General features: G+C 45.6%; 3 pseudogenes across 1 annotated transcript; 1 reads left to right on the top strand and 2 right to left on the bottom strand.

Annotated features, from left to right (window-relative positions):
• Window positions 1-16,338: 16,338 nt before the first annotated feature.
• On the bottom strand, window positions 16,339-16,770 carry LOC111543287 (annotated as a pseudogene). Its single transcript, XR_002731806.1, has one exon. The product of XR_002731806.1 is annotated as a 60S ribosomal protein L35a pseudogene (transcript).
• Window positions 16,771-18,275: 1,505 nt separating this feature from the next.
• Window positions 18,276-19,988, bottom strand: LOC111543244 (annotated as a pseudogene).
• Window positions 19,989-24,766: 4,778 nt separating this feature from the next.
• On the top strand, window positions 24,767-25,099 carry LOC111543271 (annotated as a pseudogene).
• Window positions 25,100-25,807: the final 708 nt, after the last annotated feature.

The raw sequence follows: 25,807 nt of genomic DNA, 5'->3' as shown, positions 1-25,807 counted from the left end.
CCCTTAGATAGCCTCAACATGGGGCTGGTCACCAGAAGGACCAAGTGATTAGAGGGTCGAAACTTTCAGCCCACCCACCAACCTCCAGGAAAGAGTGGAGGGGAAGGGAGCTAGAGATTAAGCTCCACGAACACCCTGAAAGACAACATTTTATGAGCTTCCACGTTGAACAGGTGGAGGTGATGAGAGGGTGATGCACCCCAAGTACACAGGGACAGACGGTCCTGTGCTTGGGACCCTTCTGGACCTTGCTTTATATACCTCTTCATCCAGTTATTCATCCATATCCTTTATAATACCCTATGCAATAAACCAGTCAATATAATAAAATGTTTTCCTGGGTTATATGGGTTATGCTAGCAAATTATTGAACCTTAGAAGGGGATCATGGGACCCCCAATTTATAGCCAGTAGGTAGAAAGTGGGACTTGTAATTGGTGTCTGAAGCGGAGACAGCTTGTGGGACTGAGCCCTTAACTTGTGGGATCTGACACTATCTCCAGTTAGATAGTATCAGAATTGAAGTGAATTATAGGCCACCCAGTTGGTGTTTGCCATAGAATTGCCTGGTGTGGTGGTAAAAACCCCTACACATCTGATATCACAAGTGTTGTATGGAAGAATACAGGAAAGAGGCCGGGCGTGGTGGCTCACGCCTGTAACCCCAACACTTTGGGAGGCCGAGGTGGGTGGATCACCTGAGGTAAGGAGTTCGAGACCAGCCTGCCAACATGGTGAAACCCTGTCTCTACTAAAAATACAAAAATTAGACAGGCATGGTGGCAGATGCCTGTAATCCCAGCTACTCGGGAGGCTGAGGCAGAAGAATTGCTTGAACCCAGGAGACAGAGGTCACAGTGAGCCAAGATCGTGCCACTACATTCCAGCCTGGGCGACAGAGCAAAACCCCATCTGAAAAAAAAAAAAAAAGTGTACAGGGAAGATTGTTTTTCCCAACAGTCAAACTGTTTAGGCTCAGAATACATGTCCTGGCCCACTTTCGTGGGCTGTGGTTGAAATGTCAATTTAGTTGTTTTTTGTTTTGGGGTTTTTTTTTTCTTGTGTGACGGCCACAACTGACTGATGTCCAGCACCACAGCAACACCATAAACCTGGAAGCCATTGGCAGCTTCCCTTGACTTCCTGTTCTTCAACCTTGTTATAAACACCTGATTCCCCAGTTCAAACCCTCTGCTTGAAATACCCAGAGTGATTTCTGTTTTCCTGCTTGAACTCTGATGGATTTCCTCTCTTATGTCAAATGAACACATCTAAAGCTCATTACAGCCATGATTTGGGGAGTAATTCCTAGTAGCTGATAGTTTCTCCACAAGTTTCAAAAATCCCCTCTGCACAGCTGGCTTGAACTGTTTAAATTCTAATAACCTGAGAGTCTTTAGGTTGAGCTCTTACGTATCTGAGAATCTAGAAGAAAGAAGGTAGCCTAACTTTACCATATAGTTAGCTGACATGAGTTTCTTATAAAATTACATATACTTTTCATGTACCACTATTTTACCTCATTAGAGATTGTCATTGTCTTATGGCTAGAAGAAAACATCTGTTGATCCACGTTGTCTTTTGTGTAGTAGTAAATCTCACCATCTTGCCTGGCCCAGTCTCGAACTCCTGGCCTCAAGAGATCCTCCCACCTCAGCCTCCAGAGTAGCTGGGATTACTGGCATGGGCCACAGCGCCCTCTAGAAACTAATCGATGGAGAATGCGTCAACTTAAATCTGTGTAACAAACCTTACCCTTTAGCTGATTTTCCTGGTCACCTCTCCCAGGACTGTACCCACACCTTTCTTTCTTTGTCTCAAGTATTGAAGCCTGAATTCAAAGCCACCTCTTTGAGACTTTTTTTTACTCTGGGAGATTTACTCATTTTTCCCTGCATGTTTCCCCTATATACAGAAAATATTCAGGTTAATGAACTTCTGTTTTTCTCTCATTCATCTGGTTTTTGTTTACAGGGATTCATTCCAACTAAGAACAGTGAAATGCCGAGAGAAAATTACTTTTCCTCCCCTACAGCACTCAACAAGGACTCTTAATCCAATCTCCCTTCCTGATTTTAGCATGTATTTCCTGGCAGATCCCAATTATAGGCAGAAAGAAACTAATATTTACAAAGGGCCTACTATGTGCCCAGTACTTTCAAACATATTAATAAATTCCAGAGAAGTGAAGTGACTTGCCTAAGATTCTGAGACCACAAAGCCAGGAAGGAGGGGTGGAAGCCAGGATTTAGCATGTAGATCCCAAGCCTTACAATTTCTGTCACATTATCCTTTTTTATTTTTCCAAGAGTGTTCCTAAATGAGTGTGAGATACCAGGCAGAAGTGAAGAAGCTTCTTTTTTTTTCATTTTTTGAGGTGGAGTCTTGCTCTGTCTCCCAGGCTGGAGTGCAGTGGTGCGATCTCAGCTCACTGCAACCTCTGCCTCCGGGGTTTAAGTGATTATCCTGCCTCAGCCTCCCAAGTGGCTGGAATTACAGGCATGTGCCACCACGCCCAGCTAATTTTGTATTTTTAGTAGCAATGGGGTTTCTACATGTTAGGCTAGTCTTGAACTCCCAACTTCAGGTGACCCGCCAGCCTCGGCCTCCTTTAAGTGCTGGGATTACAGGTGTGAGCCACCACACCTGGGCTTATTTTTACATTTTTAGTAGAGACAGGGTTTCACCATGTTGGCCAGGCTGGTCTACATGTTAGGCTAGTCTCGAACTCCTGACCTCAAGTGATCTGCCTGCTTCAGCCTCCCACAGTGCTGGGATTACAGGAGTGAGACACCGCACCCAGCCAGAAGTGAAGTTTCTACATGAATGTCAATGTTATTGCACTAGGTTTAATGCCATGCTGTGACCTCTCAGATTCTTTTACTAAAGATGAGATATGACATATATAGATTCTAGATTCCTAATAAAACAGTCAAGCAGGACTGGCTCCCAGGTGATACTTTCTTTCCCAAGAGAAGCAGAATTACAAAAGATTTAGAGGCAAGGTCGGTACCTTAATTTTCTTCCCTGGCTGGCTAAGTGTGAAGTGGGGAAGGAGGGAATGTAGGGATACCAGGGGCCCTGTCCAAAAATATCACTTCCCACTGTAAGCTAATTAAAGATACATTTGTGTTAACTAGTTTCTCCTTTGAAAGCAATTACTGCCATGTCAAGCCTCATTAAACTTCCTTTAAACAGACAATCCACTCAGCTCTTAACTGGCCCTGTGAGGGTCCAGCTAGAGTTCTTGGATTTACCGAAGAGCAAATTTACGAAGTAGATACGTCTTCATTTATTACGATTAAAGAGGGAAGGCAGATTCGAAAAGATGACTGTGGTCATAGGTGGTAGAGAAAATGCACTAGAGGAGAACCCGCCTTCAAGTATCTCATTGACCAGCACAGGATTGTGAAAGGACAGAAAGCCAAAGACCGATTCAAAGCCCAGAGGCCACTAATGTACTGTTAAGGACACACAGGCAATGTGCATAGAGCATTTGCTTCCACACCTGGCTATTATTTTGTGTGTTTGTGTGTGTCTGTGTATCAGGATTCTAATGCACAGCTGACCAGTGGCTCAGCACAACCCCCTGGCTCTGAACTGTCTCATTCAAATTGTAAGTTTCACTGCATAAGTAATAGGTACTGCTCTTTCTATACATCCAATAGAAAATAGACTTTTTTTTTTTTTTTTTTGGTTCTAGCTCTTTTCCTTGAAACTTTATTTACATTTAAATTTTTTAGCACCGAGCCTGGTGGCTCATGCCTGTGATCCCAGCACTTTGGGAGGCCAAGGTGGGTGGATCACCTGAGGCCTGGAGTTCGAGACCAGCCTGACCAACATGGTGAAATCCCATCTCTATTAAAAATATAAAAACTGGCCGGGCGCGGTGGCTCAAGCCTGTAATCCCAGCACTTTGGGAGGCAGAGACGGGCGGATCACGAGGTCAGGAGATCGAAACCATCCTGGCTAACACAGTGAAACCCCGTCTCTACTAAAAAATACAAAAAACTAGCCGGACGAGGTGGCGAGCGCCTGTAGTCCCAGCTACTCGGGAGGCTGAGGCAGTAGAATGGCGTGAACCCGGGAGGCGGAGTTTGCAGTGAGCTGAGATCCGGCCACTGCACTCCAGTCTGGGCGACAGAGCGAGACTCTGCCTCAAAAAAAAAAAATAAAAATAAAAATAAAAAATAAAAAAATAAAAACTAGCCGGGCATGGTGGTGGGTACCTGTAATCCCAACTACTCAGGAGGCTGAGGCAGAAGAATCACTTGAACCTGGGAGGCGAAGGTTCCTGTGAGCCGAGATCGTACCATTGCACTCCAGCCTGGGTGACAGAGCGAGACTGTGTCTCAAAAAAAAAAAAAATACTATTGCCCAGGCTGGAGTGCAGTGGCATGATCTCGGCTCACTACAACCTCTGCCTCCCGGTTTCAAATGATTCTCCTGTCTCAGCCTCCTGAGTAGCTGGGACTACAGGCCCATGCCCCCACACCTGGCTAATTTTTGTATTTTAGTAGAGACAGGGTTTCACTGTGTTGGCCAGGCTGGTCTCAAATTCCTGACCTCAGGTGATCCGCTCACCTCGGCCTCCAAAAGTGCTGGGATTACAGGTGTGAGCCACCATGCCCAACCAATGTTTTTGTGTGGTTTTAAAAATAGGGTCTCGCCGGGCGTGGTGGCTCAAGCCTGTAATCCCAGCACTTTGGGAGGCCGAGACGGGCGGATCACGAGGTCAGGAGATCGAGACCATCCTGGCTAACATGGTGAAACCCCGTCTCTACTAAAAAATACAAAAAACTAGCCGGGCGAGGTGGTGGGCGCCTGTAGTCCCAGCTACTCGGGAGGCTGAGGCAGGAGAATGGCATGAACCCGGGAGGCGGAGCTTGCAGTGAGCTGAGATCCGGCCACTGCACTCCAGCCTGGGCGGCAGAGCAAGACTCCGTCTCAAAAAAAAAAAAAAAAAAAAAAAGGGTCTCCCTGTGTCACCCAGGCTGGAGTACGGTAACATGATCATAGTTTATTGTAGCCTCTGACTCCTAAGCTCAAAAGATATTTCCATTTCAGCCTTCCAAGTAGCTGGGAATACAGGCACATGCCACCAGTCCCAGCTTTGAAGTTTGTTGTTGTTGTTGTTGTTATTTTAATAAAACTTTTTTTTAATGTAATGGGTTTTTTAGTTTTGTTTTGTTTTGAGACAGGGTCTTGCTCCATTGCCCAAGCTGGAGTGCAGTGGTGCGATCTTGGCTCATCACAACCTTGCCTTCCCAGACTCAAGCAATCCTTTGACCTCAGCAGCACCTGCCCTCCCCACCGGGAAGCTGGGACTACAGGTGCTCACCACCATGCCCAGATAATTTTTGTATTTTTTGTAGAGATGGAGTTTCACCATGTTCCCCAGGCTGGTCTCAAACTCCTGGCCTCAAGCAGTCAGCCCACCTTGACCTCCCAAAGTGCTGGGATGACAGGTGTGAGCCACTGCACCCGGCCCAATGTGTTTTTTAATGGAAAAAAGAAAAAAGAATCACACAGAAGACATTCATGCCCTGGCCAAGCCAGGGAGCTACCCCAGGTAAATGGTGATTTGCTGTGGGAATGGGAGCTGGATCTCGGTCCTGACCAAGATCCCTGTGGATGAGTCCGGGCTCTGCCACTTACTGAAAACATACGTTGTAACAGATTACTTAACTTTATTCTGCCTCTGTTTCTCATTTGTAAAATACAGTCATTGTGAGTTTTGAATAAGTCATCATTTCCTTCCCTTCTTCTTCTTATACTACCAGAGTGTTAGTCTTTGCAAACTCAAATATTTGAAGAGACTGCTATTTTTATTTGCTTTTATCACAGTGTCCTAACGTGGGTAAATCAACATGATGCAATAAGATCAAGACCTCTTTGGTCATTTACTGGGCTGAAATCTTGTAATAAATTCTCACAAGATATCAAATGGCAAAAACTACATCATTCAAAAGATCTGAGTATTATAAATCCAGAGTAATGTCTGGTACAGAATAAGAGAATTAGGGGGAGGCCGGGCGCGGTGGCTCAAGGCTGTAATCCCAGCACTTTGGGAGGCCGAGACGGGCGGATCATGAGGTCAGGAGATCGAGACCATCCTGGCTAACACTGTGAAACCCCGTCTCTACTAAAAAATACAAAAAACTAGCCGGGCGAGGTGGCGGTTGCCTGTAGTCCCAGCTACTCGGGAGGCTGAGGCAGGAGAATGGCGTAAACCTGGGAGGCGGAGCTTGCAGTGAGCTGAGATCCGGCCACTGCACTCCAGCCCGGGCAACAGAGCGAGACTCCTTCTCAAAAAAAAAAGAAAAAAAAAAGAGAATTAGGGGGTACTTTAGCCACCCCCAAATCTCTGATACGTATCTTTATATTAAACATCATTGATGGGCAGCCCCAAGCTGATTTGATGCCAGTTACCTAGGTATTGAGCAAGTTGTGTAACCTCTGCAAACTCCTCCTGCGAGATCCAGGTCAAGAGGAGCCACTCAAACCCTAGCCTGAGCACGAATCCTAGAGGTTGGACCATGAGGAAGAAACAAGCCAGCACTTAGGCATTCTTTTACACAGGTTTTCAAAGACCTACTTACACACCTACATGCCGGGGAGGTTCTGCTTTTCTATTTTTTTTTGGAGCGAAGTTTTGCTCTTGTTGCCCAGACTGGAGTGCAGTGGTGCAATCTCAGCTCACTACAACCTCCACCTCCCAGGTTCAAGCGATTCTCCTGCCTCAACCTCCTGAGTAGCTGGGATTACAGGCATGCGCCACCATGCTGGCTAATTTTGTATTTTTAGTAGAAACAGGATTTCTCCATGTTAGTCAGGCTGGTCTTGAACTCCCGACCTCAGATGATCTGCCCACCTCAGCCTCCCAAAGTGCTCAGATTACAAGCGTGAGCCACCACACCTGGCCTCGGGTTGTACTTTTCTAGCCTCTGTATTTACAGATAGGTCAAGGAGAAGAAAGTTGGGACTCTCTTAGATCAGAATAAGTTAATATGGTTATATATTTAAATGCTAATAATTAAATCATTTTAGAAAGGAGAGATTGATCAGGCATGGTGGCCCATGCCTGTACCCAGCACTTTGAGACTCTGAGGCAGGACAGCTGCTGGACGCCAGGAGTTGGAGACCAACCTGGGCAATATAGAAAGACCCCCATCTCTACAAAAAAGAAAAAATTGGCTTGGTGCGGTGGCTCATGCCTGTAATCTCATCACTTTGGGAGGCCAAGGTGGGCGGACTGCCTGAGGTCAGGAAGTCAAGGCCAGCCTGGCCAACATGGCTAAACCCTGTCTCTACTTAAAAATACAAAAAAGTAGCCAGGTGTGGTGGTGGGTGCCTGTAATCCCAGCTACTCAGGAGGCTGAAGCAGGAGAATTGGTCGAACCTGGGAGGCGGAGATTGCAGTGAGCCGAGATCGCACCCTTGGCATCAACAGTGAAACTCCGTCTCAAAAAAAAAAAAAAGAAAAGAAAAGAAAAAAAAAGAAAAAGAAAACAATTAGCAAGACGTGGTGACATGCACCTGTTGTCTCAGCTACTTGGGAGGCTGAGGTGGGGGATCACTTGAGCCCAGGGTGAGTGCAGTGAGCTATGATTGTACCACTGTACTCTCACCTGGGCAAAAGAGTGAGACTCTGTCTCTTAAAAAAAAAAAAAAAAAAAAAAAAAGGTCAGGCACAGTGGCTCATGCCTGTAATCGTAGCACTTTGGGAGGCTGAGACAGGCAGATTACCTGAGGTCAGGAGTTGGAAACCTCGTCTCTACTAAAAATACAAAAAATAGCTGGTGTGGTGGCTATAATCCCAGCTACTACGGAGGCTGAGACAGGATAATTGCTTGAACCCGGGAGGCAAAGGTTGCAGTGAGCCAAGATCGCACCACTGCACTCCAGTCTGGGTGACAGAGACGAGACTCCATCTCAAAAAAAAGAAAAAAGACCGGGCGCGGTGGCTCAAGCCTGTAATCCCAGCACTCTGGGAGGCCGAGACGGGCGGATCACGAGGTCAGGAGATCGAGACCATCCTGGCTAACATGGTGAAACCCCGTCTCTACTAAAAATACAAAAAAACTAGCCGGGCGAGGTGGTGGGCGTCTGTAGTCCCAGCTACTCCGGAGGCTGAGGCAGGAGAATGGCGTGGACCCGGGAGGCAGAGCTTGCAGTGAGCTGAGATCTGGCCACTGCACTCCAGCCCGGGCAACAGAGCAAGACTCCATCTCAAAAAAAAAAAAAAAAGAAAGAAAAGAAAAAAATTGATAAAATTAAGTTGGGTTTTTATTTTATGAGATGGAGTCTTGCTCTGTCACCCAGGCTGGAATGCAGTGGTGTGATCTTGGCTTACTGCAACCTCTGCCTCCTGGGATCAAGCAATTCTCCTGTGTCAGCATCCCCTAGTAGCTGGGATTACAGACACGTGCCATCAGGCCCAGCTATATTTCGTACTTTTAGTAGAGACGGGGTTTCAACATGTTGGCCAGGCTGGTCTCAAACTCATGACCTCAGGTGATCCGCCCACCTCGGCCTCCTAACATACTGGGATTACAGGCATGAGCCACCACGCCCAGCCAAAATTACGTTTTAAAATGTATGTAATCAAGCCTAATATTAGTGGGGGGAGGGGATCATGGTGGAGGAATACACTCCTGAAAAAATTTTGTATACAAAAATACTGAAAGGAACAGTTGTGAGTTGGTAGCCAAATTTCTTAAGATCTTGCTTAGTTAGGCAAGGCTTTAAAAGTACAAATAGCCGGGCGCGGTGGCTCAAGCCTGTAATCCCAGCACTTTGGGAGGCTGAGACGGGTGGATCACAAGGTCAGGAGATCGAGACCATCCTGGCTAACACGGTGAAACCCCGTCTCTACTAAAAAATACAAAAAAATAGCCGGGTGCCGGTAGTCCCAGCTACTCTGGAGGCTGAGCCAGGAGAATGGCATGAACCCGGGAGGTGGAGCTTGCAGTGAGCTGAGATCCGGCCACTGCACTCCAGCCTGGGCGACAGAGCCAGACTCAGTCTCAAAAAATAAAAATAAAAAAAAAAATAAATAAAAGTACAAATAAAAATTTAACAATGAAAATATTACATGAGAGGTCACATAGATGGCACACCCTGCCCTCTATGCCTAAATTCTCATATGAGTTGCATTTCCACCTTTCTGGCTCTTTGGGCAGCGACTTGGTGGTTGGCAAGAACAAGCTCCTTATGAAAGGCAGCAAAAAGGGAGCCAAGAAGAAGATATTTGATCCACCTTCTAAGAAAGATTGGTATGATGTGGAAGCACCTGCTATGTTCAATGTAAGAAATATTGGGAAATACTAGTCACCAGGACTCAAGGAACAAAAATTGTCTCTGTTGGCTCAAGGGTCATTTGTTTGAAGTGAGCCTTGCTGAATGATGAAGTTACATTTAGAAAACTCAAGTTTATTATTGAGGATGTTCAGAGCAAAAACACCCAGCTTGCATGGCATGGATCTTACCAGTGACAAAATGTGTTCCATGGTCAAAAAAGGGCAATGATTGCAGCTCGTGTTAATGACAAGACTACCAATGTCTTGCTTACCAAGACTACTACTATTTGATTTGTCTGTTCTGTGTTGGTTTTACTAAAAAACACAACAGTTGGCCAGGTGTGGTGGCTCACACCTATAATCCCAGCACTTTGTAAGGTTGAGGTGGGTGGATCACCTGAGGTTAGGAGTTCAAGATCAGCCTGGCTAACATGGTGAAACCCTGTCTTTACTTAAAAAAAAAAAAAATTAGCCGAGTGTGGTGGCACACACCTGTTATCCCAGCTACTTGAGAGGCTGAGGCAGGGGAATTGCTTGAATGCAGGAGGCAGAGGTTGCAGTGAACCAAGGTCGTGCCACTGCACTCCAACCTGGGCAACAGAGCAAGACTCCATCTCAAAAAAAAAAAAAAAAAAAAAAAAACACAGTCAGATACAGAAGACCTCTTATGCTCATACCAACTGCCAAAGAGATGACTGAAACCATGCCTGAGAGGTGCAGAAAAGTGACTTGAAAAGGTAGTCAATAAACTGATTCCAGATAGCATTGGAGAAGACAAAGAAAAGGCTTACCAGTCTGTTTATCCTCTCCCGGATGTTCTGATTAGAAAAGTGAAAATGCCGGCCGGGCGCAGTGGCTCACACCTGTAATCCCAGCACTTTGGGAGGCCGAGATGGGCGAATCACGAGGTCAGGATTTCAAGACCAGCCTGACCAACATGGTGAAACCCCGTCTCTACTAAAAATACAAAAATTGGCTGGGTGTGGTGGTGCGCCTGTAATCCCAGCTACTCAGGAGGCTGAGGCAAGAGAATCTCTTGAACCTGGGAGGCAGAGGTTGCAGTGAGCCGAGATTGCACCAGTGCACTCCAGCCTGGGTGATGGAGCAAGACTCCATCTCCAAAAAAAAAAGAAAAAAAGAAAAAATGAAAATGCAGAAGAAGCCTAAGTTTGAATTGGGAAAATTCATGGAGCTTCATGGTCAAGGTAGTAGTTCTGGAAAAGCTCCTGGGGACAAGACAGGTGCTAACGTTGAATGAACTGATAGATATGAACCACCAAGTCAAGTATCTGTTTAAAATTCAGACTTTTAATAGTGACAAAAAGTCCTACTTGTAAACAAACAAACAAAAACCAGTTACTTGCCCAGGCGCGGTGGCTCATGCCTGTAATCCCAGCACTTTGGGAGGCCAAGGCAGGCAGATCACCTGAGGTCAGGAGTTCAAGACCAGCTTGGCCAAGATGGTGAAACCTCGCTCTACTAAAAATACAAAAATTAGCCAGGTGTGGTGACGAGTGTCTGTAATCCCAGCTACTCGGGAGACTGAGACAAGAGAATTGGTTGAACCTGGGAGGTGGAGGTTGCAGTGAGCCGAGATCACGTCGCTGCACTCCAGCCTGGGCAACAGAGTGAGACTCTGTCTAAAACAAAACAAAACAAAACAAAACAAAAAACAGTTACTTGATATTAGTAAAATGCAATGAAGATCCTTACTACTACTTACAGGTGAATGATCAAAGGTCATTCCTGAGATTTGAGTCTAACAGATGGGAGGGTTTTGGCCGCCATAATGGAAACAGGGCTGTCCATGAAGAGAGTGGGTCCAGAGTGTAGGAAGCTGACTAGCTCTAGAAAGGTGAGCTTGGGGGTTGGTGGGAGCACAGAAGGGGAAGGACAGAGCAGGCCAGTGCTACTGTGTGGTGGAGGTCAGAGGTCAGGTTGAGGGATCTGAGCTCCAGAGCTATCCCCAGGGGTGGGGTGAGGGGAAGTGAGTTAGTATACAGTGTTCAAGCAGGCTATTTGGGAAAGGATTCAACCACACAGATCCAATCAAACCTTGAGGGTCACCTATATTTGAGGAGAGAGAGCAAAGCTCCTTAAGGAAGCAAAGAAGTCTTGAGAGAGAGGAGGCAGGACAGCATAGAGTCCTGGAGACCAAAGAGGAGAAAATGTCATAAATGGGGTGGGAACACTGTGACCAGACAACCCGGTGAGGTCAGAGGGAAGGGAAACAGGAGAAGACTCCATGGAATGTGTGCCCAGGAGATCCCTGTGACCTCTGAGATAACAACTACCCCCAGCTCAGCCCATTCGTGCAAGGCTACAGAGCGAATGACAAGGAAGGGATGCACCCGATTCCAATCACTGCTTATGATGGCCAGTGATTAAAGACAGGAAGAAATCCCACAGTGGCTCAAGGGAACAGGAACAAGTTTTCGGAACGGTCAGACTTTGACCCCCCTTGTGGCACTGGGCAATACACTTAAGAGGGTCACTTCACTAGAGGCCTTTCCCTTCCACATGGAGTTTCCTGGCGTTGCTGTAATCCAGCACTGCCTGGACAGAGCTTTACACCAACAGGTATCAGAGTGAATTCCAAAGTTCACTCAGTGGACAGCTTGTGAAAAAAGCAAATAAACCATGGGTGTTTTATCTCAAATGCCATTATCTCTGCAAAAATGACCTCTGGAATAGCACATAGAACATCCTCATGCATTTTAGAAAGTGAGTGCATTGGATATAAAGACACTGCAATGGCCAGGCGCCATGGCTGACACCTGTAATCCCAGCACTTTGGGAGGCTGAGGTGGTCGGATCACCTGAGGTCAGGAGTCCAAGACCAACCTGGCCAACATGGTGAAACCCTCATCTCTACAAAATTACAAAAAATTAGCTGGGCATGATGGCAGGTGTCCTTAATATCAGCTACTTAGGAGGCTGAGAAGGGAGAATTGCTCGAACCTGGGAGGCGGAGGTTGCAGTGAGCCAAGATCATGCCATTTCATTCCAACCTGGGTGACATAGCAACACTCCATCTCAAAAAAAAAAAATACTGCAAGAAGACGAACAACTCATCCATACATTTGAAAATATTAAAGCCCAGACAAATACAGTCTTCACAAAAAGTGAAGAGGAAAAAGGCCAAGCAGAGCGAAGATGAAACATGTATGGGAGAAAAGAAGTAATTTTCCTTTACTCATCTTAGGGTCTCCAGCTGATTTCCTGTAAACTAGTCTGGCAAAAGACAGATTAGCATGTAAAACAAACAGAAGTTCACTAACTTGTGCGTCTTGCATGCACACATGGAAACACCCATGCTAGTAATCCAAAGGGCTGGTTAGAACTTGGACTAATATAACATCTCAGACTAAACAGAAGAAAAGGAGTTTTGGGTTTCTGGGAGTGGGGAGGCAAGCAGTGGGGAGATGACCAGTGAAAGCATAGTAAACAATGCTTGTTTGGTAATATTTGTTCTGCAGATTTGAGTCAGTGCCTTTCCAATTGACAAGATTTGTTAAGAGTCTTCCTCTTCCTTTTTTTTTTTTTTTTTTTTTTTTTGAGATGGAGTTTCGCTCTTGTTGCTCAGACTGGAGTGCAATGGCGCGATCTCAGCTCACCACAACCTCTGCCTCCCAGGTTCAAGCAATCCTCCTGCCTCAGCCTCCCGAGTACCTGAGATTACAGGCATGTGCCACCATGCCCAGCTAACTTTCTATTTTTACTAGAGATGGGGCTTCTCCATGTTGGTCAGGCTAGTCTCAAACTCCTGACCTCAGGTGATCTGCCCACCCCGGCCTCCCAAAGTGCTGGGATTACAGGCACGAGCCATGGTGCCTGGCCTCTTCCTCTTCCTTATAGGAAGAAGGAGGCAACTTTTACAATGATAATTTATAAATGTAAATTTCCTTTTCAAGAGGAAAACTTGTGCCCTGCTTTTAGAACTTTTCTTTCATCTGCTGGTTTTAAATGGCCTTTAGCTCAAAATAATCCACATGCCAAAGGGGCATATTTTGGGGTGGCATATTCTGGTACCTTTGCACACACATGATGGAAGCACCTCTGTTAGGCTGTTACTAGCTGATGGTGGTGAGAGTAGGACCTCTCGCAGAGGGGCCTGAAAAGCCTGTGAGATGGGGAGGGTCATAGGGCCAGCTTAGAATTCACAGGGTTGCATAAGGGTGTGCGTGGGGGTCCTTTAGGAGGTTGAAATCTGGGAGGTTCGGTTGTTAGTGACATCCACTGTGGGGTGGGGAGAACATCTTTCACAACCAGCAGCCAAACTTGGTGTCAAGTGATCTTTTTTTCTGTCTTTTAAGCTGTTCTAGGCAGAGGTTCTAGCAAGCAGTAACTCCGAAGAAAGGTCCAGACACTTGAGAAACCGGTGGTGAGACCTTAGAGACACTGGACTGAAGAACACTCAGAGAGGCAGATCATTTGGGTGGGGGATCAGTGAATGATAGAGTGTCCACTTTAGTAAACCGAGGTAAAAGGCAGGAACCTCATTCCAGGCAAAATCCCAGTTACTGGAACCAGGAAACAAGGTCCCATTGCTACCCCCACCCTGTACTAAGCAGGAAAACAAGATGCCTAAGTATTTCCCCTGTTTGGAGACCAGATTAGTGGATTAATCTGAGTCTGGGGAGGGTCAGGGATGAAGTAAGAGGTATTTGGTACCAGAACCAAGTCAGTCATTTCCAAAGCTATATTTCCGCCTCAGCCCTGGGCACTGAGATCTCACTTGGAATCTGAGTGGGCTAATCTATCGTGGCATTCTAGCTCCTCAACATCCAGTCAGAATTCTCAGGCTCCATGGTCTCTGAATTGGTGGGCATCGGAGGATTAGGATTCTCCAATTCTAGGCAGTGGTTTTCCCGGGGCAGAAGCAGGGTTGGAGAAGAGCTGGGCCTGGCCTAGGATCTCTCCCTCTCAGCGCACAGGAGCAATACGAATCTCCCAAGTGGAGGTGGAGGCTGCAGTGAGCCAAGATCACGCCACTGCACTCCAGCCTGGGTGACAAAGCGAGATGCTGTCTCAAAAAAAAAATAAAAAAAGAAACAGCTCCCAAGAAGAGGAACAGACTCAGTCAGTTTCCAAAGGTCACTCTTTCATTCTGGGTGCGGTGGCTCATGCCTGTAATCCCAGCACTTTGGGAGGCTGAGGCTGGAAGATCACCTGAGGTCAGGAGGTTGAGACCAGCCTGGCCAACATGGTGAAACCCCATCTCTATTAAAAATACAAAAATTAGCTGGGCGTCGTGGCACGCACCTGTAGTCCCAGCTACTCGGGAGGCTGAGGCAGGAGAATCGCTTGAACCCGGGAGGTAGAGGGTGCAGTGAGCCTAGATCACACCATAGCACTCCAACCTGGGCAACAAGAGCAAAACTCTGCCTCAAAAAAAAAATAATAATATTTGTAGGCCGGGCACAGTGGCTCAAGTCTGTAATTCCAGCACTTTGGGGAGGCCATAGCGAGCAGATGGGTTGAGCCCAGGAGTTTAAGACCAGTCTGGGCCAGGCGCGGTGGCTCAAGCCTGTAATCCCAGCACTTTGGGAGGCCGAGACAGGCGGATCACGAGGTCAGGAGATTGAGACCATCCTGGCTAACATGGTGAAACCCCGTCTCTACTAAAAAAAAAATACAAAAAACTAGCCGGGCGAGGTGGCAGGCGCCTGTAGTCCCAGCTACTCGGAAGGCTGAGGCAGGAAAATGGCGTAAACCCGGGAGGTGGAGCTTGCAGTGAGCCGAGATCTGGCCACTGCACTCCAGTCTGGGCGACAGAGTGAGACTCCATCTCACCTGAGGTCAGGAGGTTGAGACCAGCCTGGCCAACATGGTGAAACCCCATCTCTTTTAAAAATACAAAAATTAGCTGGGCGCAGTTGTGACTAGATAGCCTTTTCCCAAAGGTGGTTGCCCAGCCTCCTGAGTAGCTGGGACTACAGATGCCTGGCACCATGACGGCTATTTTATTTATTTATTTATTTATTTTTGAGATGGAGTCTTGCTCTGTCACCCAGACTGGAGTGCAGTGGCACAATCTTGGCTCACTGCAACCTCTGCCTCCTGGGTTCAAGCCATTCTCCTGGCTCAGCTGTCCCAGTAGCTGGGATTACAGGTGCGCACCACCATGCCCAGCTAATTTTTGTATTTTTAGTAGACATGGCGTTTCACCATGTTGGCCAGGCTGGTCTCAAACTCCTGACCTCGTGATCCGCCCGCCTCGGCCTCCCAAAGTGCTGGGATTACAGGCGTGAGCCACTGCACCTGGCCATGACGGCTATTTTTATTATTATTATTATTATTGAAATGGAGTCTTGCTCTGTCGCCCGGAGTGACCTCGGCTCACTGCAACCTCCACCTCCCAGGTTCAAGTGATTCTCCTACCTCAGCCTCCAGAGTAGCTGGGATTACAGGTGCCTGACACCACACCCAGCTATTTTTTGTATTTTTAGTAGAGACAGGGTTTCACCATGTTGGCCTGGCTGGTCTTGAACTCCTGACCTTAAGTGGTCCACCCGCCTCGGCCTCCCAAAGTGTTGGGATTACAGGAATGAGCCACCGCCCCCAGTCTTATTATTATATTATATTATAATTATGTAAATATTATATTTTAATTATATCAAATGTTGTGTTAATATATTTATGTTATGTTTATATATAATGTAAATATTATATTTAACAATATGAAATATATATTATGTACTTTATTATTTTGTTATAAAATAAAAAATAGCCGGCATGGTGGCAGGCACCTGTAGTCCCAGCTACTCAGCAGGCTGAGTCAAGAGGATTGCTTGAGCCCAAAAGTTGGAGGCTGCAAAGAGCTACGATCACATCACTGTACTGCAGCCCAGGTGAGAGTGAGACCTGTCTGTACAACAACAAAAAATTTATAGTTCCCCTCTATATCAGAGGGGGGTTTGTGAACTGGAGTTTTGTTAATGTATTTACCTACTCTTTATTTTACCATATGTAAAAGTGCTTAGAACAGTGAATGCCTAGCTCATATAAATACCATCAACTCTTATTATTATTATTTTTTTTAAGAACACAAATCCACGTTTATTTATTGATTTTTCGTTAGTTTAAATCCTTGAGGGGTACAGCATCACTCGGATTCTGTGTCCAATGGCCTTAGCAGGAAGATTGCTTCGGAATTTGGCACGAACCATGCCACTGTTTCCATGGGCCCGAGTTACCTGTCCCCAGATGACTCTGGTTTTATTTGGTTTTCCGCCTGGAGTCACTGTGTTGTTCTTTGCTTTGTATACATAAGCGCATCTCTTGCCCAAATAGAATTCTGTTTCATCTCGGGCATAAACACCTTCAATTTTAAGAAGAGCTGTGTGCTCCCTTTGGTTCCGGAGACCCCGCTTATAGCCGGCAAAAATGGCCTTGGACCACAGCCTTCCAGACATAGTTCCTTTTAGAAGTCCCGTTCCCAGCAGGCCTCCACAGGAACCAAGATGGCCAACTCTTATTATTATATACTATAACTCTACCTAGGAGAATTCTTTTAGTTTTGCCCCTGGCAATTGCATTCCTAAACAGTATCCCTCAATTGCTGTTCCAACTGAGGCACTCAGAAGCATAGCTTGTTTTTGTGTTTTTAGTGGAAGTGGGGAGAGGGGAGAAACTTGTTTGGTCTGATACAGGAAATACCGCCTGAATGCTGCCATCTAATGGTCACATTAAAAAATTAGATGCACGCTAACAAATTCAGTGTTTTCCCTCAGCAAACAGCATTTTTTTATACTTGAATAATATTGAATATATTTTACTACCAATTTAATTTTTCTTTCTTCGGCAAAATCTGTCACTGAACCAAGTTCTCATGGAACTTAAGATTTTGTTTGATTCTTTCCAGGACCAGAAATTCCAAAATTACAGGGAAAAAGAATGGAAAAAAAAAAAATAACATTGCATGACAATGGACACTGAGTTCATAAAGAACTTCTTTTTAAAATGAGATATTATGGAAGAAAATACCAGGAAAAGAATAATCCTATGAGAATTGTTTTTCAGGACAGTAAATTTGAGCCTTGGGTCTACATGAAGATACTACAGTTTATATAGAAAACTATAAATATACAAGACTCTGGGGGGAAAAAAGTCAAAATACGTAATATTTAACATTCTGTATGACTAAAAATCTTTTGAGGGGAGCGGGAAAAGGACAGCCAACTGAATCTTGAAGAATACAGAAACTATTAAAAATTCCTGGGTCAAAGGGTGCTCAAAGTGGAACCACACTTTGTGGGGAAAAAAAACCACAAGAAACTTTAGATATTTTTTTTTTAAAGGAAAGAAAAAGGTACTGAATAATTGTAGTCCCTTCCAAAAAGGAAATCTTAAGTTAAGGGGAAAATATTTGAATAGCGTAAACAAGTCTGGCTCAGAAAGAAAACTGAACAACATATCCAAGATCTGTCCATAAAAGTAATGCCAGTACATCTTTAATATTAAATAAATGGGCTATAAAAAACTTCTGTCTCAGAATTGGTTTTTAAAAGCTCATTTGTGCTCCTTTATATGTGCTTAGTAAAGTTTCACAGGTTTGTTCATTTTCCAGTATTTCTCACTGACCAGTTCCAAAGAAAAACAGCCATTTAATAGAGGGAACTGGCCACTAGCTCTTGCTATATAAATGGTATACTGCTTCTTACTGGCTGTATCAAGGTTCATCTGGTTTGATTCACCTTTGCTTTGAAGTTTTTTTGTTTGTTTGAGATGGAGTTTCACTCTTGTTGCCCAGGATGGAGTGCAATAGTGCGATCTCGGTTGACTGCAACCTCCGCCTCCTGGGTTCAAGTGATTCTCCTGCCTCAGCCTCCCAAGTAGCTGGGATTACAGGCGTGCACCACTATGTCAAGCTAATTTTGTATTTTTAGTAGAGACAGGGTTTCTCCATGTTGGTCAAGCTGGTCTTGAACTCCCGACCTCAGGTGATCGACCTGCCTCGGCCTCCCAAAGTGCTGGGATTACAGGCGTGAGCCACCATGCCCAGCCCTGCTTCGAAGTTCTTTAAAAGCTAACCTCACAGCCAGATACTTGGATAAGTGATCAACAGTGGCATTACCAGAAGTCTTCATGTGTCTTGTCTGTGCACTGTCATCTTTTTCCGTAAGTGTGGGAAGAGGCCTAAATACTAATTCAATTTCACTAGCGCCATCCATTACTGGATCAGTTTCCATTGCTGCATTGTTATTATCAAGCTCAAGCCCAGAAGCATCTGTTGTTTTGGTCTGTCTGTTACTAGGGCCTGTTTCCTGATTGCTATGTGTGGAGGCATTACTACAGTGTGAAGTGTCACCATTATCTTCCGCTCCACTACCATTTTCAATCTGTTGTTTCTTGCCTCGCTGCAGTCTGTTCATGGCCTGTATCTTCAGTCCTTCCTCGATGCTGTGACTGTGTGCTTGCTGATTATTGTGCTTGCTGATCCTGGCTAGTACTCTATCTTGATGAGTTTCATACTCATCATGACTTGGATAAATTTTGCTGATGAGGGCATCAAAGTTTGGGTCTGGCCTTAGTGATCTTTTGGAAACTAGTTTTTTCCGACAGGTAGGACATTCTCTGTTGCCACTTCTAAGCGCTATGATGATGCCGTCTGCACAGAAACGATGTAAACACTCCTTTGTAGTCATGGTGTTCTTCAACATATCCAAACAAATTGGGCACATTAATTCACTGTGTAGACTTCGAGGTGAAACCACAATTTATGTTTTTCTTTTTCTTTTCTTTTTTTTTTTTTTTTTTTTTTTTGAGACAGAGTCTCACTCTGTCGCCCAGGTGGGAGTGTAGTGGCAGGATCTCTGCTCACTGCAAGCTCCGCCCCGTGGGTTCAGGCCATTCTCCTGCCTCAGCCTTCGGAGTGGCTGAGACTACAGGCGCCCGCCACTATGCCCGGCTTATTTTTTGTATATTTAGTAGAGACGGGGTTTCACCGTGTTAGCCAGGATGGTCTCGATCTCCTGACCTCGTGATCCGCTCGCCTCGGCCCCCGAAAGTGCTAGGATTACTAAAGGCATGAGCCACCGCGCCCAGCTGAAACCACAATTTCTAAGCCATCTGTTATTGCCTCCAGTAAGAGAGTCACTGAGGTGTTCATTGTAACTCATATAAACTGAGTTCCCGTGTTTTGCTTAATAGTTGAGTTCTGTTTGTCTGCACAGCCTGAGACATTGAGGCTCCTGCCTCAGCCTGGGGCTCCGCTGGCCCAAGCCAGAGCCAGACTCATCAGCCCCCACGGCCGCCGGCGCTGCCGCACAACATGGCGAGCCGCAAACAGCATTTTTAACACAAGCCTCCAGGGTTCCAGGACACCCTCCTCTTTCCCCACGGATACCAAAATCTGTGCATGTTCAAGTCCCTAATATACTCTGGTGCATATACTATGGTGTCAGATTTGTATGTCCCAAATACTCTAAATCTCTAGGTTATTTATAATACCTTAATACAATGTAAGTGCGATTTAAATGGTTGTTATACTGTTTTTTTTATTTGTATGGTTTTTATTGTTGTATTATTGCTTTTTATTTTTTCTGAACATTTTTGATCTGTAGTTGGTTGGATCTAGGATGTAAACTGCAAGTGTGGCAGGCCTACTGCACTGTTTTGTTACTAGAGGAAGTGAGGACACACCTGTGGACTTGAGCACCTTCCATTCACCAGTTGCTCCATGGGCATACTCTAATTCAGGTCTCCCCACAACCCTCTGAGTTAATATTTCTTTCCCTATTTTAAAGATGAGAAAATAAAGCCTAGACTGTTTAACTTTGCTTCTGTTTTGAAACTAACTGAGAGATAAACTAGGGTTTGTACCCATGTCTATCAGCTTCAACCTTTATGCTTTTTCTTCTGTACCCCAGAGCCTGTTAAATTTTGGAAATCCCAGAAACAGCCCACAAACTTGGGTTAATCTCCTTAGAGATTTTGACAATGTCCTTTGAGAACCCACTGCACCACAGAAACACAAAACCCTTTGCATATCAATGTCATTGAATAAATTGTACCATTGAGACCTGAACCAATACTTTTAGATATGTAAGTTAGAAACAGTAGCTGCTAGGTGTAGTCGGTGCAAAAGTAATTGTGGTTTTCGGCAATGAAAGTAGTGGCAGGTGGGTGCGGTGGCTCACGCCTGTAATCTCAGTACTTTGGGAGGCCAAGATGGGCGGATCATCTAAGGTCAGGAGCTCGAGACCAGCCTGACCAACATGGTGAAACCCTGTCTCTACTAAAAATACAAAATTAGCTGGGCATGGTGGTGGGTGCCTGTAATCTCAGCTACTCGGGAGGCTGAGGCAGGAGAATCACTTAAACCCGGAATGCAGAGGTTGCAGTGAGTGGAGATTGCACCACTGCACTCCAGCCTGGCTACAGAGCGAGACTGCGTCTCAAAAAAAAAAAAAAAAAAAAAAGTATCCGGGCGTAGTGGCAGGCACCTACTATCCCAGCTACTTGGGAGGCTGAGGCAGGAGAATCTCTCAAACCCAGGAGACGGAGGTTATAATGAGCTGAGATTGCACCATTGCACTTCAGCCTGGGTGACGAGAGCAAAACTCCGTCTCAAGACAAAAACAAAAACAAACAAACAAATCTAATTTTAAAATGAGCTTACTCTCAATGGTAATTTTTTTTTAAGGGGTAAAGAAAACTAAAAAAAAAATAACAAAAATCTCGAAGCTCCAATCAATCTAAAGTCCAATAACCTCTCTCTCTTTTTTTTTTGAAACAGGGCCTTGCTTTGTTGCCCAGGCTGGAGTACAGCGATACAATCCTGGCTCACCACAACCTCTGCCTCCAGGGCTCAAGCAATCCTCCTACCTCAGCCTCTGGAGTAGCTGGGACTACAGGCACACACCACCATACTCGGCTAATTTTTTCTTTTTTTTTTTTTTTTTGAGATGGAGTCCCACTCTGTCGCCCAGGCTGGAGTGCAGTGGTGCGATCTCGGCTCACCTCCACCTCCCGAGTTCAAGCGATTCTTCTGCCTCAACCTCCAGAGTAGCTGGGATTACAGGCATGCACCATTATGCCCGGCTAATATTTGTATTTTTAGTAGAGATGGGGTTTCACCATGTTGGCCAGGTTGGTCTTGAACTCCTGAGCGCAAGTGATTAGCCCACCTTGGCCTCCCAAAGTGGTAAGATTACAGGCGTGAGCCACCACTCTGGGCCATATGTTATCATCTTTTATTTAACCAGACTCAATATGGACATGTAGTTTATTTCAGATTTTTACAAATACAAGATAATGCAGGAATAAACAGCTGCATATATAAACCTAACACATATTTCTGTGTTCACATTCAGAGAAAAACAGCAGTGAAACAAAAAGTGGCTTTAATCAAAATGGTCTTGAAGAAAACCAAGCATACAAGAAAAGACTTAAGAGAAAAATAATGAATAATCAAGCAGACTAAGCAGGACCGGGATTAGGTGGCGGGAGGTGGAGGTTGCAGTGAGCCAGTATCACGCCACTGCACTCCAGCCTGAGTGAAAGAGCGAGACTCTGTCTTAAAAAGAAAAGTAAACTAAGCAGTAAAGCTGCCCAATAATTAATCCTCTTGCCCTAAATGTCCCAATCAAAGTTACACTGACAGAAATTGTTTTCTCAGAGACTGGACTCTGGCTCTTCCTGTGTGCCATCATGGCAAAGTTAGAAGGAATCAGGATGCAGTACAAGAATGGCAAGCTCTCTTAGTCTGCTTTGTGTTGTTATAACAGAATGCCACCAACTGGTAATTTATTTTAAAAAGAAATTTATTTCTCACAGTTCCGGAGGCTGGGAAGTTTAGTATCAAGGTGCCAGTGAGGGCCTTGTTGGATGGGCAAGAGATAGGGAGAGGAAGTGGTGTCAACTCTTTTTTTTTTTTGAGACAGAATATCTCTCTGTCACCTAGGCTGGGGTGCAGTGGCACAATCTCGGCTCACTGCAACCTCTTCTTCCCAAGTTCAAGCAATTCTCCTGTCTCAGCCTCCCTAGTAGCTGGGACTACAGGCACACGCCACCATGCCTGGCTAACTTTTGTATTTTTAGTAGAGACGGGAGTTTCACCATATTGATCAGGCTGGTCTCAGCTGATCCACCTGAGACCAGCCTGACCATCCTCCTGACCTCAGGTGATCCACCCGCCTCGGCCTCCCAAAGTACTGAGATTATAGGCGTGAGCCACCGCACCTGGCCCCAATTCATTTTTTAATATCAGAAACCCACCCCCTTGATAACTAACCCACTCCAGAGATAACGGCATTAATCCAATTCACAAGTACAGCCCTCATGACATAATCACTTCTTACAGGCCCCACTTCTCAACACTGCCAGGCAAACGAAATGATCAGAAATCCAAGTGATGTTTCCAGACAGGCTCACAAATCTTAGGCAAAGTTAAGATTGAGGTGAAGCAGAGAGGATAAACCAGACACAGTACCCTGTAAAGTCAGGGCTATGGAGTGGGGTGGATCAGCGTTGGAATCTCAGATCTCCAATTACAGGAATTATTAACTTGGGCCAGACATTTAAACTCCTTGACCTTCATTTTTCCACATTTCCTCATCTTAAAATGCAGAATGATAATGAATCTTCCTCAAAGTTGTTAGAAGGATTAAACGTGATATGGGATAGCTTCCATGCAGAGTAAAGCGGATGGTATGGAGTGTGGTGTTCAATAACTGATAGCTATTAAGCAGGAAACACAGTTGTATCTAATTAGGGTAGAAGAGGCACTGTGGTTTGGCCTCAGAGGCTGAAACTAGATAGACCTCAATCCCAAGGTTCACAAAGGGGATGCAGGTGACAGTGGTGAGGGTCAGACCATAGGAGGCTGGGTCTCAGAAACCAGGGTGACCCATGAGGCCCAGGAAGGGTGAGAGGACACAGGGGAGCACAGCCATGGGTTGAGTCCAAAAAGTAGGTCCTTAACGGAAACTCCTAATTCCTTTGATTCCCCCAAAAAGCCCCCAAGCTGTACAGCTTTTACTTAGCTCCTTTTATAGGCATTTCCCTCTTTCCTCCAACTATGTTTGCCTAGGTTATGTGTCATGTTGACCAAACTTTCAATGTTTACTTTCTGCTTCCTGAATAGTATAAAGCCTTATTCCAGAAAGAAAATATAAATCTTTCGTTTTCCTGGGAGGAGTGAGAGGAACCTAGATTCCTTCAGAAAAGTACAGCAGCTCTCTTAATCATCTCATCATATCAAATTTATCCCCACACTCCCAGGATCCTACCTTTTTATTTATTTTATTTTATTTTATTTTGAAATAGGGTCTCACTGCATCATCCAGGCTGGAGTGCAGTGGCACAATCATGGCTCACTGCAGCCTCAACCTCCCATGCTCAAGTGATCCTCTCACCTCAGCCTCCTGGGTAGCTGGGACTACAGGCACACACCACCACACCTGGCTAATATTTTTACTTTTTTGTAGAAATGGGGGTCTCCCTATGTTGCCCAGGCTATTCTCAAACTCATGGACTCAGGTAACCTTCCCACCTCAGCCTCCCCAAGTGTTAGGGTTATAGTCATGAGCCACCACGCCCGGCCTGATGCTACGTTTTAAATGCTTTGTGAATCTATACACTTCTTTTTTTTTTTTTTTTTTTTTTTTTTTTTTTTTTTTTGAGGCGGAGTCTCGCTCTGTCGCCTGGACTGGAGTGCAGTGGCCGGATCTCAGCTCACTGCAAGCTCCGCCTCCTGGGTTTACGCCATTCTCCTGCCTCAGCCTCCCGCATAGCTGGGACTACAGGCACCTGCCACCTCGCCCGGCTAGTTTTTGTATTTTTAGTAGAGACGGGGTTTCACCGTGTTAGCCAGGATGGTCTCGATCTCCTGACCTCGTGATCCGCCCGTCTCGGCCTCCCAAAGTGCTGGGATTACAGGCTTGAGCCACCGCGCCCAGCTATACACTTCTTTAGACTTCACTATCAAATGCCTTCATCTTTTGCTAGACTCTCAGTCATCTCACTGGAGTCTGCATTTCCACTTGTGCCCATGCCCATCCTCCATTTTCAGCTAAGTAATACTGCATTATAAAAACCAAAATTTGGCCGGGCACTGTGGTTCATGCCTGTAATCCTAGCACTTTGGGAGGCTGAGGTGGGTGGATCACTTGAGGGCAGGAGTTCGAGACTAGCCTGATCAACATGGAGAAACCCCACTTCTACTAAAAATACAAAATTAGCTTGGCATGGTGGCGCATGACTGTAATCCCAGATACTTGGGAGGCTGAAGCAGGAGAATCACTTGAACCTGTGAGGAGGAGGTTGCAGTGACTCGAGACTGCACCATTGCACTCCGGACCGGGCAACAGGAGCGAAACTCCATCTCAAAAAAAACAACACCGAAAAAACATAATTTGAGCACATCTCCCCCTGGCTTAAAAAATTTCTAATAATTCTCTTCCCACCATCTTGGTTCCTGTGGAGGTCTGCTGGGAACAGGACTTCTAAAAGGAACTATGTCTGGAAAGCTGTGGTCCAAGGTCATTTTTGCCAGCTATAAGTGGCGTCTCCAGAACCAAAGGGAGCAGACAGCTCTTCTTAAAATTGAAGATGTTTATGCCTGTGATGAAACAGAATTCTGTTTGGGCAAGAGATGCACTTATGTACACAAAGCAAAGAACAATACATTGACTCTTGGCGGCAAACCAAACAAAACCAGAGTAATCTGGGAGAAGGTAACTTGGGCCCATGGAAACAGTGACCTGATTCGTGGCAAATTCCAAAGCAATCTTCCTGCTAAGGCTATTGGACACAGAATCCGAGTGATGCCGGACCCCTCAAGGATTTAAACTAATGAAAAGTCAATACATAAACGTAGATTTGTGTTCTCGTTTTTTTTGTTGTTGTTGTTGTTGTTGTTTGAGAGGGTGTCTTGCTCTGTCGCCCAGGCTAGAGTGCAGTGGCACGATCTTGGCTCACTGCAACCTCCGCCTCCTGGATTCAAGCAATTCTCCTGCCTCAACCTCCTGAGTAGCTGGAATTACAGGCACGCGCCACCATGCCCGGCTAATTTTTTTGTATTTTCAGAGAAATGGGGTTTCACCATGCTGGTCAGGCTGGTTTCAAACTCCTGACCTCATGATCCACCTGCCTCGGCCTCCCAAAGTGTTGGGATTATAGGCATGAGCCACCACACCTGGCCTGTGCTCTTGTATTTTTCAGTGGATTAAAAAACTTACTACTTTAAAAGAATTTCTGCCGGGCGTGGTGGCTCAAGCCTGTAATCCCAGCACTTTGGGAGGCCGAGACGGGCGGATCACGAGGTCAGGAGATCGAGACCATCCTGGCTAACACGGTGAAACCCCGTCTCTACTAAAAAATACAAAAAACTAGCCGGGCGAGGTGGCGGGCGCCTGTAGTCTCAGCTACTCGGAGGCTGAGGCAGGAGAATGGCATAAACCCGGGAGGCGGAGCTTGCAGTGAGCTGAGAACCGGCCACTGCACTCCAGCCCGGGCAACAGAGCGAGACTCCATCTCAAAAAAAAAAAAAAAAAAAA

The sequence above is a fragment of the Piliocolobus tephrosceles genome, chromosome 14 (genome assembly GCF_002776525.5).
Source record: "Piliocolobus tephrosceles isolate RC106 chromosome 14, ASM277652v3, whole genome shotgun sequence".
Lineage (NCBI taxonomy): Eukaryota > Metazoa > Chordata > Mammalia > Primates > Cercopithecidae > Piliocolobus > Piliocolobus tephrosceles.
The sequence above is the reverse complement of the archived record's forward strand: the minus strand, read 5'-3'. Positions and strand labels throughout refer to the sequence as shown.